The sequence below is a fragment of the Ananas comosus genome, unplaced genomic scaffold (assembly GCF_001540865.1).
Source record: "Ananas comosus cultivar F153 unplaced genomic scaffold, ASM154086v1, whole genome shotgun sequence".
NCBI classification, from domain to species: domain Eukaryota; kingdom Viridiplantae; phylum Streptophyta; class Magnoliopsida; order Poales; family Bromeliaceae; genus Ananas; species Ananas comosus.
The window spans coordinates 12,936-28,253 of NW_017893360.1; the positions used below are offsets into that span (position 1 = coordinate 12,936).

At 41.2% G+C, this 15,318-nt stretch overlaps 1 long non-coding RNA gene across 4 annotated transcripts; it reads left to right on the forward strand.

Annotated features, from left to right (window-relative positions):
- The first annotated feature begins 2,962 nt into the window (after nucleotides 1–2,962).
- LOC109705768 lies at nucleotides 2,963–5,649 on the forward strand. 4 transcript variants are annotated; one of them, XR_002214875.1, is made up of 5 exons: nucleotides 2,963–3,191; nucleotides 3,268–3,362; nucleotides 3,447–3,513; nucleotides 3,609–3,883; nucleotides 5,617–5,649. It is a non-coding gene; the product is annotated as an uncharacterized LOC109705768 (long non-coding RNA). The 4 variants fall into 4 exon arrangements; XR_002214876.1 differs by having other exon boundaries at nucleotides 3,618–3,883; XR_002214878.1 differs by having other exon boundaries at nucleotides 3,621–3,883.
- The last annotated feature ends 9,669 nt before the right edge of the window (nucleotides 5,650–15,318 follow it).

A 15,318-nucleotide genomic window follows, 5' to 3' on the forward strand; every position in this document is an offset into this window, starting at 1 on the left:
TTAAGTATTGAGAGTCGCTATAATCCGGTGTAAATCTCACAATGTTCACCGGTATAGATAATGCCTCCATACTTTTGTGCGAAATACCGGCGGCTAACTCAATGTATGTTATCGAGCGTAGTTCTGTTCAAACTCATTCAATTGACGAGAGAGCTAAGCATATTACTCTATTCATGTTGCCATTCAAAACACCACGCAGAGACCACTATATAGAAGCATCATTGCTAGCATCACAATGCATCTCCCCCGCGAGTCTGGTAATGTTACGCGGGGACTCCACGAAAGCCGCCGGCCGTGCCGACCGCCATATGCAAAACATATAGGGCTCTACAATAAAAGGTATAAATAAGCCAATAAAAGGAGAACATCTAGCGAGTATTAGTTAGCAAAATATTCTAGCCTTCTATAACACAGTGAACGAATAAAAGATCCAAACAACAACTACTAATAATAAGTCATAAGTAATACAGAGATGTCCGGAAAACAAGTGCTAAAAGAGTTACATAGGTGGTCTTTATACATGGTTACAAAAATCTCTCTCTCCTACTACAACAAAAGAAAGAAGTAACACCTAATCTCGAAGTAGCCTCTCTCAATCTTAGCTAAGCACACCCTCTGCCAGCGATCCTGTGCCGTCCACGTGCCGAAGGCTATTAATAAACCATAACACAGAGATATATATATATATGTGTGTGTATATATATGTATAGAATGTCACGCTCCTTGACCGCCAATTTAGTCGGTTCGGGCACGTCAAACAGACGCTGAATGGACAGAATCTACTCTATCCGCCCAAGGCTCAACAACCAAGATACATGTATAATAAATTTGCCCAGGATAATTTCATTATACATGCCTTACACGAGGACAAGCAATACAACAACATCAAAAGTGAAAGTAATACTAACTAAACATACATTGTCCAATGCCAAAATAAAACCAAATACAAGTTTCATATATTACATCCATTATCCAAAATTACACCATAGGTTTCCAACTACATACATGATGTTCATTTACATAGTACCTTTGTCACGCCCCGAGCCCGCCTATTTGGTCAGTTCGGGCACATCAACAGACGCTGAATGGACAACACCTCTCCTGTCCGCCGAAGGCTCAACAAGACATCAACATGTATACAAACTTTGCGCAAGCAAAAACATATATATACATGGTTTGCACGAGGGCAAGCAATAGCCAAAAGTGAAAGTTCTATACTATACATCATGCAAGTACTATGATTCCTTTTAATCACATACATGCATTTACATTCTTTCATTCTTTCCTTTATACATCTCAAGCTCCCAACATTACATAGCATTTCTTTCATCAAAACATAAGCTTTTACATATAAGCGTCATTATACATTTTGCATCATCAAATACAAAAGATGATAAACTGATATGAAGCTATACTCGGGTGGTCAATGTCTAAGGCGCGATACCTTTACCGTGATCGTCGACCGGCTCGCTCGGCCTCGGCTTTGTAGATGATCGTGGGGTGAGAACTACAACGAAGTTCCCAATGGGTTCGACTGTCGACCTGGCTGACTTTTCTACTAGGTCTAAATCAGGCATAANAATACAAAAGATGATAAACTGATATGAAGCTATACTCGGGTGGTCAATGTCTAAGGCGCGATACCTTTACCGTGATCGTCGACCGGCTCGCTCGGCCTCGGCTTTGTAGATGATCGTGGGGTGAGAACTACAACGAAGTTCCCAATGGGTTCGACTGTCGACCTGGCTGACTTTTCTACTAGGTCTAAATCAGGCATAAGTAGAAGAATAAAGCAGATAGATAGGTAACTATGCTATACAAATGCAGCTAATATGCCTAAACAAAATACAATCAATAAGGATGCTCATGATGCATGCAAGATCCATTTTCCAATACCCAATCCTTTTGGCTAATCTGTAGGTTTTGCCCACGACTCACCAACTCAAATCCCTACTATCGGGGAAATACTCGCTACACCCGACAGGACCGTCCTCTGGGGAAACACCAACCCAGTGATGACTACTCCGAAGCTCATTGCTCAAGGGGGTGCGACCGCCCTCAAACCAAGACTTACAGATGAATATGATCCAATCCTTAGTTATAAGGATGTCAAGTTTAATCCGATCCTTAACTATAAGGATATTATGCTTACTCAAATCCTTAACTATAAGGATGCCTCAATTATGAGGATGTCATGTTCACATATGCCACAATACCAAATATCTCATTCTCTTGCTTTCTTTATAGTCATTAATGCCACACACACCACTACTAGAAAATTAGTCATTAGTGACATTTATTTATGCTGCTAAATGATTAACAAATTGTAATATACTGAACTTTTGTAAATTACGAAGTTCAAGTGTTGGAATAGTAATTGGAATCATTCCGCGACTTTTGAAGGATGGAGGAGAGGTGTTCAGCAAGTTACTGAAGCTAGCAAGTGGTCGGAGGGGGAAAAGTGCATTGCAGATACACTTTTCAACTGTAATGTTCGAACTTGACTGATTGTGAAGCTGGAATATGGACTGGGCATTGAGAGTTAACCCACATCTTTTAATGAGTTGTGGGGAGGTTTCTGACAAGTTATAAGAGTGATCGAATGGTTAGAAGGTCAAAAGTGCATTGCACTTTAGACGTGGAAGCGCGAAGTTTAAGTGTAATATCTCGAAATTGACTGATTATGAAGTTTGATGAGTGGAAGCGATAATTGGAATTACCCTACATTTTCTAAAGGGTTTAGAGAGGTTGGTGGACAGGTATGAGAATGATTAGATTGCGGGAGGCGAGGAAGTGCATTGCTGCTGCGTTTCTGCACATTCTGCATTGCTGTACCGGTACAACATTAACCCTGTACCGGTACAACCAGCCTCAGTAGCAGCAGCTGCGTGGCAGCATGCCTCTTTTGGTCTTTTTACCCCCAAGCTTATCTCTAAGCCTTTTGCATGACCCTTGCAGCTAGCCTAGGGTTGCTGGAGCTCTGAGAATCAGGTGGAGCTGCTTCTCCTTCTCTCTCTAGGGTTTGTTTCTCTCTCTACAAAGAAAGCAAGGGTTAAGTTGGTTTCTTTTTCCTTGCTTGATAATCAGCTAATTGGGAGTGATTGAGAACTGGTATTGAAGGAAAAAGGAGGAGCTTTAAGGAGTGTTCGCAGCCTGGAGCTTAGTAATAACTCGGTTGATCCTTTAGCAAGGTAAACTACTTAACTACTCATGAGTTTTAGGCATAGTAATGAGTTTAAGTAGTATTTGGGATTCTTTTCTTGTTAGCTGAAGTAGAAAAGGCTTTAGCCACTGCAAATCAGAGATGGATGTGAGTTCTCAGCTTCAATCCTTATAAGAAGCTGAGCTAAAGTTTCGAAAATGTAAGTAATCAGCTATTGGACTCATGTTGATACTATATTGATAATAATGATGATTGATAAAGCTGATTTTGGTATTGTGCACAGCAGCTCAGAAGCTTATTTTAGGCTGAGTATAGGGACCCTGGGAGCTGATTTGGATACACTAGAACCTGTAAGTGATGCGAATTTTAGTTGGGAATCTATGCAAGCTAAATTTTAGCCCATATTAAATAGTCGCATATGGGTACTAATGATGTTCCTTGGTAGTGTTTGCAGCAGACTTGCGAAAGGTGGTTGATTGTTCTCGGCTGATATTTAGAAGCTTTTGAGGGTTAACTTGAGTACGTTCACCTGGACCAAAACAGGAATTTAATTATAGCCTGTACTAGCAGGATATTGAACCATTTCGGTTGGGAATTGTGAGCTGTCAGGATCAGTTTTAATGTATTCCAACCTGAATTGAAGAACAATTCAAGTGTGGATATTTCTAAGGCATTTGACGGATTTGGATTACCTTCAATTGCGGAAGCCTCGACATATTGGTGGGTCGGACCTTCCCGAAATGGGTGAATTCCCCCTATGTCTCCTTTGACATTATGAGTTGAAGTTACTACATATTCATGTGAATATATGTATAGTTCAAGGCATTGAGACATGCGTTAATGTGTAGATCATATTGGATATGATAGCATCTTTAAACAGTAATGGAAGACTTATGACTTGTTGCTCTACATGGTCACATGTTGAATTACTATGTATTCATGATACTAGTAGATTGCATATTCAATTTAACTTGATGTTATTCCAGAGGATATAATGGTAAATTTGGGAATGTGCCATTTAGCTCAATTGATTAGAAAAAGGGAATGATGTACATAGGATTAGACTATGCAAATTGATATGGCAAGTATAATGGCTAACCTTTGAATACATCATGTACAGGCAATTGTTTGAGTATGTATTCATAATTGTGGAATGAATAGTTTAAAGATCATGTGAAGAGTATTCTATCGCTTATCTTACCTGTTTGCATTAGCCTGTTAGTTCCTACTTCCACATGATAGATTCGTCTGAAGTTCATGATATGGTATATGATCTAGTTAAATAACTAGAATATTGCATGATGGCATAACTTGAATGTTATACAACTAATTATAATCTAGTAAATGACTAGATCTGGACATGATAACATACTTGTGTAATCAAGTAGAAGTAATTACATAGTATTTGTTTGCCTAAGTAGTAAAGGTTTATATTGGACTACAGGATATGTGCCATGAGTCTTTGAAGATGACTTTAGTAAACCACTTTCCTTATGTGTAAGGAGTAGTGAGAGGACTATGAGTGAGTGTCCAGGTGTAGCCTGAGAGAATCAGTAGGATGATGTAAAGCTTAAACTTGTCAAGTTATACTAGCTATTGGTAGAATCAAGTCAACAAGTGTTGATAGTGACTTATAATTGGGCACTACAGTATCGACCTTGGTCGAGTTGAGATTCCATGTCAGAGGCATGATGCTGTTGAGATATTTGTGCCATGGATTATAGCTTACATGCCATTACGCTCTTTCGCACACGCTTGCGGGGGTCGCGCCCCCCAAGCCAGCACTCCGGAGTAGCTTAGCGACAGATGCTCGCTTATGTACGAAGTGAGCGCCGAAGTGGAATGCCGTGGGGAGTGTATACTACCACGGGGCCATTAGGCACGGCGCGGCTTTGAACTTACCTTGTGTAAGTCTGTTTGAAAATTGGGTTATAATAAGTACTTTAACCTTAGCTAGACATAGTAGTAAAGTTACTTTATGTCTTTGGTCAAGTTAACTTGTTGATGAACATGCTAGAAAGTTGACATCTAAAGTAAGTTTAGTGATGAATAACCTAGAAGTTGACGTCGTGATTGGTTAGTCATACAATGACAGTATGTTTCCTTATTACTAACGTAGAAGGTTATTACATGATATTATCAGTAATTTCAGTAAAATGAATTATTATGCATAGCATCTGGAATATGCTTAGTTAATTGTCAATTAATAGGAATGATAGAATCTAGCATGATAACTAATACCTGCAGCCTGTTGATATTTATTTATTGTTGTTGTTTTTTTTTTAAATAGCATGAGTAGTTTACTTTCATACCTATTGCATTTAATTGCTTCTTTATTGCTATTAACTCATGCCATAGTTGACCTAGTGGTGTACTTCGCCACTCTCGGCGGCTTACCTACTGGGAACTATTGTTTAATAGTTCTCACACCCTCTTTGTTGTTGTTTTTACAGAGCCTTCCACAGCGGGAAAGGCTAGTGTTCCTGGCGAGGGGTCAGCGGCTAGCTAGAGCCTTCTTGACGTCAAATAGACGATCTTTACCAGTTTATGTAGATTAGTTCAATGATGTATATTAAGATCATGTGAATTGTATTTTGTTCTAATTTACTGTGATAAGGTTTTGGACTGTATAAATTTAACCTTTTAAGCTTTTGCTCTGATTACCTGGTTGGAATCGAATCTTTTACTATACTATTTGTAGACGCCTGGTGTATACTTGAGTTGTGGTGTACACGGCGGGTCTGTGCACGCGACTCATGAGCTTTCGCTGAAATCCAGGGCGTGACACAAATGCTGCTAAAAGTTTTAGCAGCACATGACACCAAATACTGGCTATGCCAATGTTGCTAAAAGTATTAGCAGCATTTATTATAAATGCCGCTAATATAAATCAATTAGTGTCATTAGAAATATGCCGCTGAAAGGGATTAAATGCTAATTTTAAATTGTTTATTAGTGGCACGTAAATATAATGCCGCTAATACAAATATCTGATTTTAGAAATTAAAATTTTAAAATTTTAATTTTAATTTTATATTTAATTTTTTTGAGATGCGACCCGCTTTATTTATTTCTTTTTGTCTTAAACTTTGCTGCAAATGTGAATCAACTAGGATTCAAACTTGAGACCTCGAGTACCAACAACCAAGCCCTTTGCCACTTGTGCTAGCGACTATTAGTTATGTATATTTTAATTTTTTATATTTTAAGTCTTCTATTTTAAAATTTTAAATTTTTAAATTTAGATACTAAATTTAAATTTTTAATTTTGAAATATAAAATTTTAAGTTTCAAAATTAATAGTTTTAAATTTGAAATTTGAAATTTAAAATAAATTTAAAAATTTAAAATTTAAAAATTAATAATTTTAGAATTTAAAATTTAAAATATAAATTTTAGAATTTTAAAATTTAAATTATAAGTTTAATTTTTAAAATTATATGTTTCGAATTTTAAACTTTATTTTTAAAATTTTTAATTCTAAATAAATTAGGGATATATTAATAATTATATATTAATTAGTAATGATATTTAGTAACAAGTGCTGCTAGTTTATTATATTTAGCGTCATTTACTAATTTATGCTGCTAATTTATCCTATTTTGCAACATTAATAGTAAAGTGCTGCTAAATAATTAAATATAGCGGCAATTATCAAGTAATACTGCTAAATATATTAATTGACATGATTTAAATAAATATTGCGGAGCAAATATTGCGGCATTTAGCAATAAGTGCTGCTACTTTATTACATTTAGTGTCATTTTTTATAAAATGCTAAAAACTTCGGCGACATTCACTAATTTATACTGCTAATTTATTCTATTTTGCAGAATTAATAGTAAATTGCTGCTAAATTATTAAATTTGCCGCTGCTAAATTATTAAATTTAGCGGTAGTTATCAAGTAATGCTGTTAAATATATTAATTAGAGTTATTTAAATAAATGCTGCGGCCGCTAAATCATGAATTTGTAGTAGTGCACTAAGTGTTCCATGCTCTTGCATTTACTATACTGATTAATGCCACAAGGTGCTACTTTGCTCATGTCATAATGTCACTAAGTTCTTTGTCTCAACTATGTTCAAGTTACAATTCATACATCTATGGGGTTCACAACTTGTTCAATATCTCAAGTGCATCTTTATACTAAAAGCATAGAAACATCATATAACAACATGTTCTCAACTCAACCCTACAATGCATGAATCCTATATACTCATATATGCTCAATAAGTGACTTTTAGACATACAAGGAAATTCAATGATTTCGGATAGCACCACCAACCTCGTAGGGTTGCTAACGTGCTACGATTCAAGTTTCGAAATTTTTAGCCGCCTATTTCCCTTGACTGCGGCAAAATGAAGCCAAAACAGGCTTTTTCCTTGATTTCTTTGTGTAGACTCGTCGGATCTTCGAATCGAGTCTCCCAACGTGTCAGTTTACACGTCAATTAGGGCTACAAGAGATCAAACCCTAGTTAGATCTCATATTTACCAAAACTCCCTTTTCAACCCTAGGGTTTCCACTATTGCCAAATACTCACATAACACATGTAGATTCACACATAAATATACCATATAAGCTTCTAGATACAACTACTAGAAGTAATTAACTCAAAACCCTAGCTTAGAGTCTTGAAAACCCACCTTAGGTTCCCAGATTTCCTCCAAGCTCTTGTACAATAGCAAACTCCACCCTCAACTTGGTCTTCTTCTCCACCAAGGCCCCTCCAAGAGCCTCTCTTTCACCCACCCTAGTGAGAGAGAATAAGAGAGAGAGTTTTAGAGAAAGAGAGGGAGAGGGTTTCCTCTTTGGTAGCAAATGTGAGGGAAAGTGAGAGAGAAGAGTGACAATCACCCCCGAATAAACCCCACATGCACACAATTGCACAAAACACCCTCCACTCCTCTTATTACACACTGCTCGAACTGGGCATTTTTCGGCTACGGGGTTCGGACCCTGCACAGGGTCCGTACCCCGAGAGCATGTTTTCTGTGAAAATTGCAGAATTTCCTCCCAGCTGCTCACCAAGGTCCTTTAACACCCTTAAGTGCCATTCCAACACATTTCGAACTTTCCGAAGCGTTCCGAAGCAATCAACTTCGCACTTTGGTCAATTTGACTAAAGTTCGATATAGCCTACCGAGGTTTCGGTATATTACATTCTCCACCGTTTAAAAATTGTTTCGTCCGCGAAACTAAACACATACCTTAACTCGACGACTTGAATAGGTGAGGATACGTCTTTCGCATTGCCTCCTCAAGCTCCCAAGTGGCTTCACGCTCTACATGATTGCTCCACTAGACTTTAACATATGGAATTGTGCGACTCCACAACTTCCTTTCTTCTCAATCGAGAATACCCACCGGATACTCCTCATATGACATATCCTCATGTAACTCCACGGGTTCATACTCCAACACGTGAGTCGAATTGCAGATATACTTGCGGAGATTTGACACATGAAATACGTTATGAACTCCCGCATGCCTCGGCGGTAGTGCGAGCTTATACGCCACTGCACCTACACGCTCCAATATCTCAAACGGCCCAACATACCGGCGACTAGGCCCAACATACCGGCGACTAAGCTTCCCACGGACTCCAAATCGCTTCACACCGCGCATGGGTGACACTTTCAAGAACACGCGATCTCCAACCACGAACTCAAGATCCTTATGACGTTTATTTGCATAACTCTGTTGCCTTGATTGTGTCGTCGCAAACCGTTGACGAGCAAGGCGAATTTTCTCTTCCGCCTCTCGCAACACATCAGGGCCAAGAGTAACTCTCTCACCCACCTCGCTCCAATGGATAGGGAAGTGACACTTCTTTCCATACAAAGCTTCGAATGGCGCCATCGCAATGCTTTCTTGATAGCTATTATTATATGCGAACTCCGCCATCGGCAAATAGTCGTGCCATCCGCCCTTACAATCAAGTATACACGCTCGAAGCATATCCTCAAGGATTTGTATCGTTCTTTCCGAATGACTGTCACTCTGAGGATGAAATGCCGTGCTAAAATCGAGCCGTGTGCCGAAAGCGTCTTGCAAACTCTTCAAAAAATGAGAAGTGAATTTGGGGTTTCGATCCGATACTATGATACCGGAACCCCATGCAATCTCACAATTTTGTCAAGATATACCTGAGCTAACTTATCTCCGGACCACGTGGTGTGGATCGGCAAGAAATGAGCCGACTTCGTCAAACCCACAACCACCCAAATCGCATCATGCCCGGCTTGAGATCGAGGCAAACTGGTCACAAAATCCATTGCGATGTCCTCCCATTTCCAAACGGGTATAGACAAGCTTTGCAACTTTTTCGCCGAAAATCGGCCCTCTGCTTTTACTTGTTGGCACGTAAGACATTGCGCCACGAACTCCCCAATGTCAGTTTTCATGCTCGGCCACCAATAATGTACTTTTAAGTCTTGGTACATCTTAGTGCCGCTCGGCTGTATACTATAGGGAGATTGATGCGCTTCTAGCATAATCGCCTTTCGAATATCCTCATTCTTAAGCACACACCAACGATTTCGGAATCGAAGTGCACCGTCGGTCCCAATGCCGAAATCATCATCACGTCCACCTTCAACTTCACCCCGCACCTTTTGAAGATACGGATCGGAAGCTTGTTGTTCTTTAATCCTTTCCAACAAGGTCGGTTGAACCACCAATGCGGCGAGAATTGTCACCACCTCAGGAGCTACTATCTCAAGACCAAACCGTTGCATCTCTTTATGCAATGACAGTTGGGGTATGATTGGCGAAACCAAATTTTCCACCGATTTTCTACTCAATGCATCGGCCACGACATTAGCTTTTCCAGAGTGGTATAGAATAGTGACATCATAGTCTTTTAGCAACTCTAAGCACCGCCGCTGTCGCATATTCAATTCCTTCTGGGTGAATAAGTATTTGAGACTCTTATAATCCGTGTAAATCTCACAATGTTCACCGTATAGATAATGCCTCCATAACTTCAGTGCGAATATAACCGCGGCTAACTCAAGGTCATGTATCGGGTAGTTCTTTTCATAACTCTTCAATTGACGAGAAGCATAAGCAATTACTCATCCATTTTGCATCAAAACACACCCGAGACCACTATAAGAAGCATCATTGTATATCACAATGCTCTTCCCCGGAGTCGGTAATGTCACGCCTCGGGACCCAGCGAAAGCCCGCCCGGCACGTGCCCGACCCGCCATATGTCTAAAACATATAAGGCGTCTACAATAAAACGATAAATAAAGCAATAAAAGGAGAACATCTAGGAGTATTAGAGCAAAATATATCTAGATTCTATAACAAGGAAATCGAATAAAAGATCCAACAACAACTAAATAAAAGTCATAAGTAATACAAGAGATGTCCAAAAATAAGTGCTAAAAGAGTACATAGGTGGTCTTTATACATGGTACAAAAATCTCTCTCTCGCTACTACAACAAAAGAAAGAGTAACCACCTAATCTCGAAGTAGCTCCTCTCAATCTAGCTAAGCGACACCCTTGCCGCGATCCTGTGCCTCCGCCGGTGCCGAAGGCTATGAAATAAAACCATAACACAAGGGGCGTGAGAACTATTAATTAATAGTTCCCAGTGGGCAATTACTGACTTAAGTGAAAAGCGCCACTAGGCCCAAAAGAGCTAAAAAGATAAGTAAACCAGTAAAAGCAATATAAACGACATGTAAATGAACATGTAAACTCGCTACCACATGATGTCTCTACTTAGCATGAATTTGCATAAGTAATGAAGCTACCGTAGCATGTAAGTGCATGAGTATAACTAACATAATGTCCACAAGCTAAATAGTACAATGTCACTGTTTACTATTCTAATCAAAGTCCACTTGGCATGTTAACGACTTAAAATTCAAATCTTGTAAGACCCACCTGAAGGCTGTCTGGCCTGAAGACCCACCCGTAGGCTGTCTGGCCAGGTGCCGTGCCTAATGGCCCCGTGGTAGTCAACATCCCCACTCTAGGAATGAGCCTTGCCCACGACAATCCACTTCGGCGCCCAATCCCGCACAGCGAGTATGTATCGCGATGGCTATCTCCGGAGTGCCGGCTTGTAGGGAGCGACCCTCACAAGCATGTGCGACTGAGCACAAAGACAAGTAAACATATAAGTCTATCTCAAGTCTCAAGTCATCATGTCTAAAATATGGAATATAGCGACTGTGTCGATGGCCTATCACTATGTCATCATGTCTAAAACACGGAATATAGTCGATGTCCAATGGCCTACCTTTCACGCCCCGAGACCGCTACCAATTTGGTCCGGTCCAGGCGCATCGAACAGACGCCGAACGGACAGGACCTCCCCTGTCCGCCCAAGGCTAACCAACTGATCATGTATAAGAATCTGCCCAGGAATCAATTCATAAATAAACGATCACAAGGAGCACCACTAGTGCTAACAACTAAGAGCAAGATACGAGTATGAAACATACAAGTAGATAAAGAGAGAAAGCTCTATCTATTACATTCATTCAACTTAATACATTTGATTCCATCTTTTACATTCTTCCAAAACATAAATACAAGCACTCAACCTCACCCTATACAACATCTACTCTCAAACATAATACAAGGTAGAGCTAATGCAAAAGGGTAGGTAGCTAATGCAACTAGGGCGCTAGGCCCTTACTACAATCCTCGCGCTCACCAGGGACACCCGGGCTCGAACCTGAAAAGAGTGGGGTGAGAACTATCTTCCATAGTTCCCAACGGGCTCGGCCGCCGACTTCGCCGGTCTCCCCACTAGGTCCAAGTGGGCACGAGTAGATAAACTGATAGATAGATATAAAAGCTGTAGAAACAGATAGTAAACTACTCTACTGTTGTAATGCACTGGATCTTGCAAATCACAAGATTCGAGTGTTTGATCTGTGTGTGGAGCCTTTCCACAGTTTTTGGAGGGTCGTTGATAGTGTTCCGACCCTTGGCACGCATCCCGAGGATGTCGGAGTGAGACTTGGCACCAAAATTCCAAAACCAAAATTTTTGGTCAGCTCTCGGATAGCCTGCAGCAGAGCTTGTACCGGAACAAGACTGGTCTTGTACCGGTACAAGGTTGATGGTTGTACCGGTACAGCCATCGGGCTTGTACCGGTACAGAGCCGCAGACCCCGCGACCCGAGCCTCGGGTTTGCATTTTCGTGGGCCTTGTATCGGTACAAGAGCCCATGTACCGGTACAAGGAGGCAGTTTTGTGCAGAATGAAACTGCAGGGGGTTTTGTGCTTTTGTAGCCTTCTATTAGTAACCCCACGCCCCTTAGGGCTTCCCTGAGCTTCACAGCAGCAGGAGAAGAGGTAGGGGAGTTCTCCACACCCTCCCTCTCTATTTCATTGATCTTGGTTGGTTTAATTTATGATTTAAGCCTCTCTTTTTTCCTCTTTTTGCTTCTTGGTGTTCTCCCTCCATGGAAGGAGCTTGAAGCTTGGTTTTGGAGCTTGTTTGAGGGGAGATTTTCAGATTTTGGGGACTTGGAATCCCAAAGTAGAGTTTTTTACATTATTTAATTCCTAGTTTCCTTTTCTAATTCGAAGATTGGAGAAACCTTCGGAGGTTGTTCACNTCTGCGGGACCCCACATAGGCTATCCTTCGGGACCCCAAATAGGCTATCCCTATCCCACGGGACCCCACATAGACTATCCCTCGTGACCGACTCCGGAGAGCACTACTTGTGTGGAGCGACCATCACAAGTTAGAAGCAGACAATGAGTATGATCCAAATCTCCCACCTCAAGGGTGCCCTATCCTCTAGGGTTGCTATCACTATAGTCATGGGTTCCATATAAGCTACAACTTACACATGCCACTCGTTCTTGTTCACTAACGACTAAATGCCACTCGTTCTTTTGTTTCAACCCTTGCATCATTCTTTCATCGCCGCACTATAGGATTTCAAGTCTCGACCCAATCCTCATCAATCCCCTATATCCAGCAATTCATACATAATATAGCATCAAATAGGAAAGCATAAGGAAAGGCAATGCACACTATCTTATAATGCATGTGAACACAGGATGCAAGATCTCAAAATACTAAGACATAAAAGGGAGCCCGATTGCTTCGGGATGGACACCACCCACCTTTTGGCGATGCCGCGACGGTAGAAAACTCGATACTGTGGTCTTCGCATGTCGCCTCAACTCCTCGGGGCGAAGCGAGCCCTCAAGTACTCGTTTTGGCGATAACTCCGCACTCGCTCGTCGGATCGGCAAACCGTCTTCGCCGATGCGTTCCGATACCTAGCAATTTGGTTTACGACCTATTAAAATAGATCAAAACCCTAGATTTCCAAAAATTCCAAATCCGTGCCCTAGGTTAGCAACGGTGAGGAAATCCGTGGTGCGAGCTTCAAATGCGAGCTCGAACCATCTATTCATCTCCTCTAGGTTCCATTCGAACCAATTCTAAGCAATAAAAACCCCAAACCCTAGAAATACCATTAGAGGGTTTAGAGCTTACCTCTATATAAGCTCTAAGCTTGCTCTAGCTTGAAGGAGAGAGGGAAGAAGACAATCTTCTTCTTCTTCTTTGTCTTCTCCTTTATCTTCTTCTTCTTTTCCTTCCTTTTCTTCCTCTCCTTCTTCTTCTCCTTCTATTTCTCACTAGAGAGAGAGAGGGAAAGAATGTGAGAGGTTAGAGAGCAAATGAGAGAGAGAAGAGGTCCCCCAGCCTCTATTAAAGGCCATTTTGCAGATAGCCCCCTCAACTTTTTATCCTCCAAACCAGCCCTCTATGGGCATTTTCGCAGTGAGGGACCGGTCCCAGCTCGGGGAGACCGGTCCCCGAGAGCTCTCCATCTCGGGCAGAAGGATTTTGCGTTCGGGAACCAGTCCTTGCCTGAGAGACCGGTCCCCGGGAGACCGGTCCTTGTCCGAGAGACCGGTTCCCGAGAGTGGGTTGTAATACACCGAACTTTTGCAAATTGCAGAGTTCGAGTGTGTTGAAGGCAATGTGGAACTATCCTAAATATTCTAAAAGGCTTGGACAAGTTTTTGGACAAGTTAGAGGGTGATTGGAAAGCTATAAGCAAGAAAGTGCATTGATCTGGCGAAATCAGTGTTTTTCTGCTTGCTGTACCGGTACAGCCATCACCTTGTACCGGTACAGACTGGCAGAAACGTGGCAGCAAGGGTCGTTTGGTCATTTCACATCTTGATCCCTATCTACTTGACCCAGCACGACTCTGGGAGCTCAGTAAAGGTTGCTGGAGCTCAGGAGATTATTCTTCCACCTTCCTCTCTCTCTCTCTCTAGAGTTTTTCTCTCTCTACATAGAATTCGCCGATTTCGCTCGTTTCCGTCGCATCGCGTGTTCTTCGCTAGTTGCGAGCGTTGCGGAGCTTATGTGGATGTGGGAAGGCGTGTTTTGGAGAGATTTTCGCAGCTCTGAACCAGTGAGGTGCTGGTTGGAAGCTTAAGCAGGTAATCGACTCAATTTCTCCACTCTTGACGTTCTATTAGTCGAATTGAGTGTGGATTTCGAGATTTTTGCTCTTGGCTGTGCTAGACTGAGATTTCAGCAATTAAATATGAGTTAATTAGCTGTGAATGACCCTCCTTAGACCAGGGATAAGCTACTTTGAAGCTTATTAGAGATGTTTCGCTATTTATGAAGCTATTTCGGACTATACGCGGGTTATTCGATCGAATTGATGCAGTTTGGAAATTGTTTCTTCGCAGCAGGTCTTCGAGCTTCGTTGAGCTGAATGTGTACCCTTTGAAGCTGGGTTGGAAGGTGTTCTAACCATGGGTAAGCAGGAATTTCTGTTAGGAATTCCATTTTTTGCAAGAATTGAACTATATAAGCTCATATACATGCATTTTGACGCCGTTTCGGTATTGTTCGCAGCGAGAGGATATTTGACCATTGGGCCGCCTTCGATTGGCATTGGAGGGCCTTCCGAAAGCTCAGCTTGAGGTATTAAGCTAGCCGAAGCAGGGAATTAAGTTATTACTTTGTACTATGTGTGATTGGAGCCGACATGGGATTATTAAGTAATCGTTTCGACGCGATTCTGTTTCAGCAGGTCCAGAGACCGTTTGAGCTGAGTTTGGAGCTTCTATTGGGCTATTTTGAGCTTAGTGATAGGTGGGTTTGACCTAACCAGAGCAAGTGAA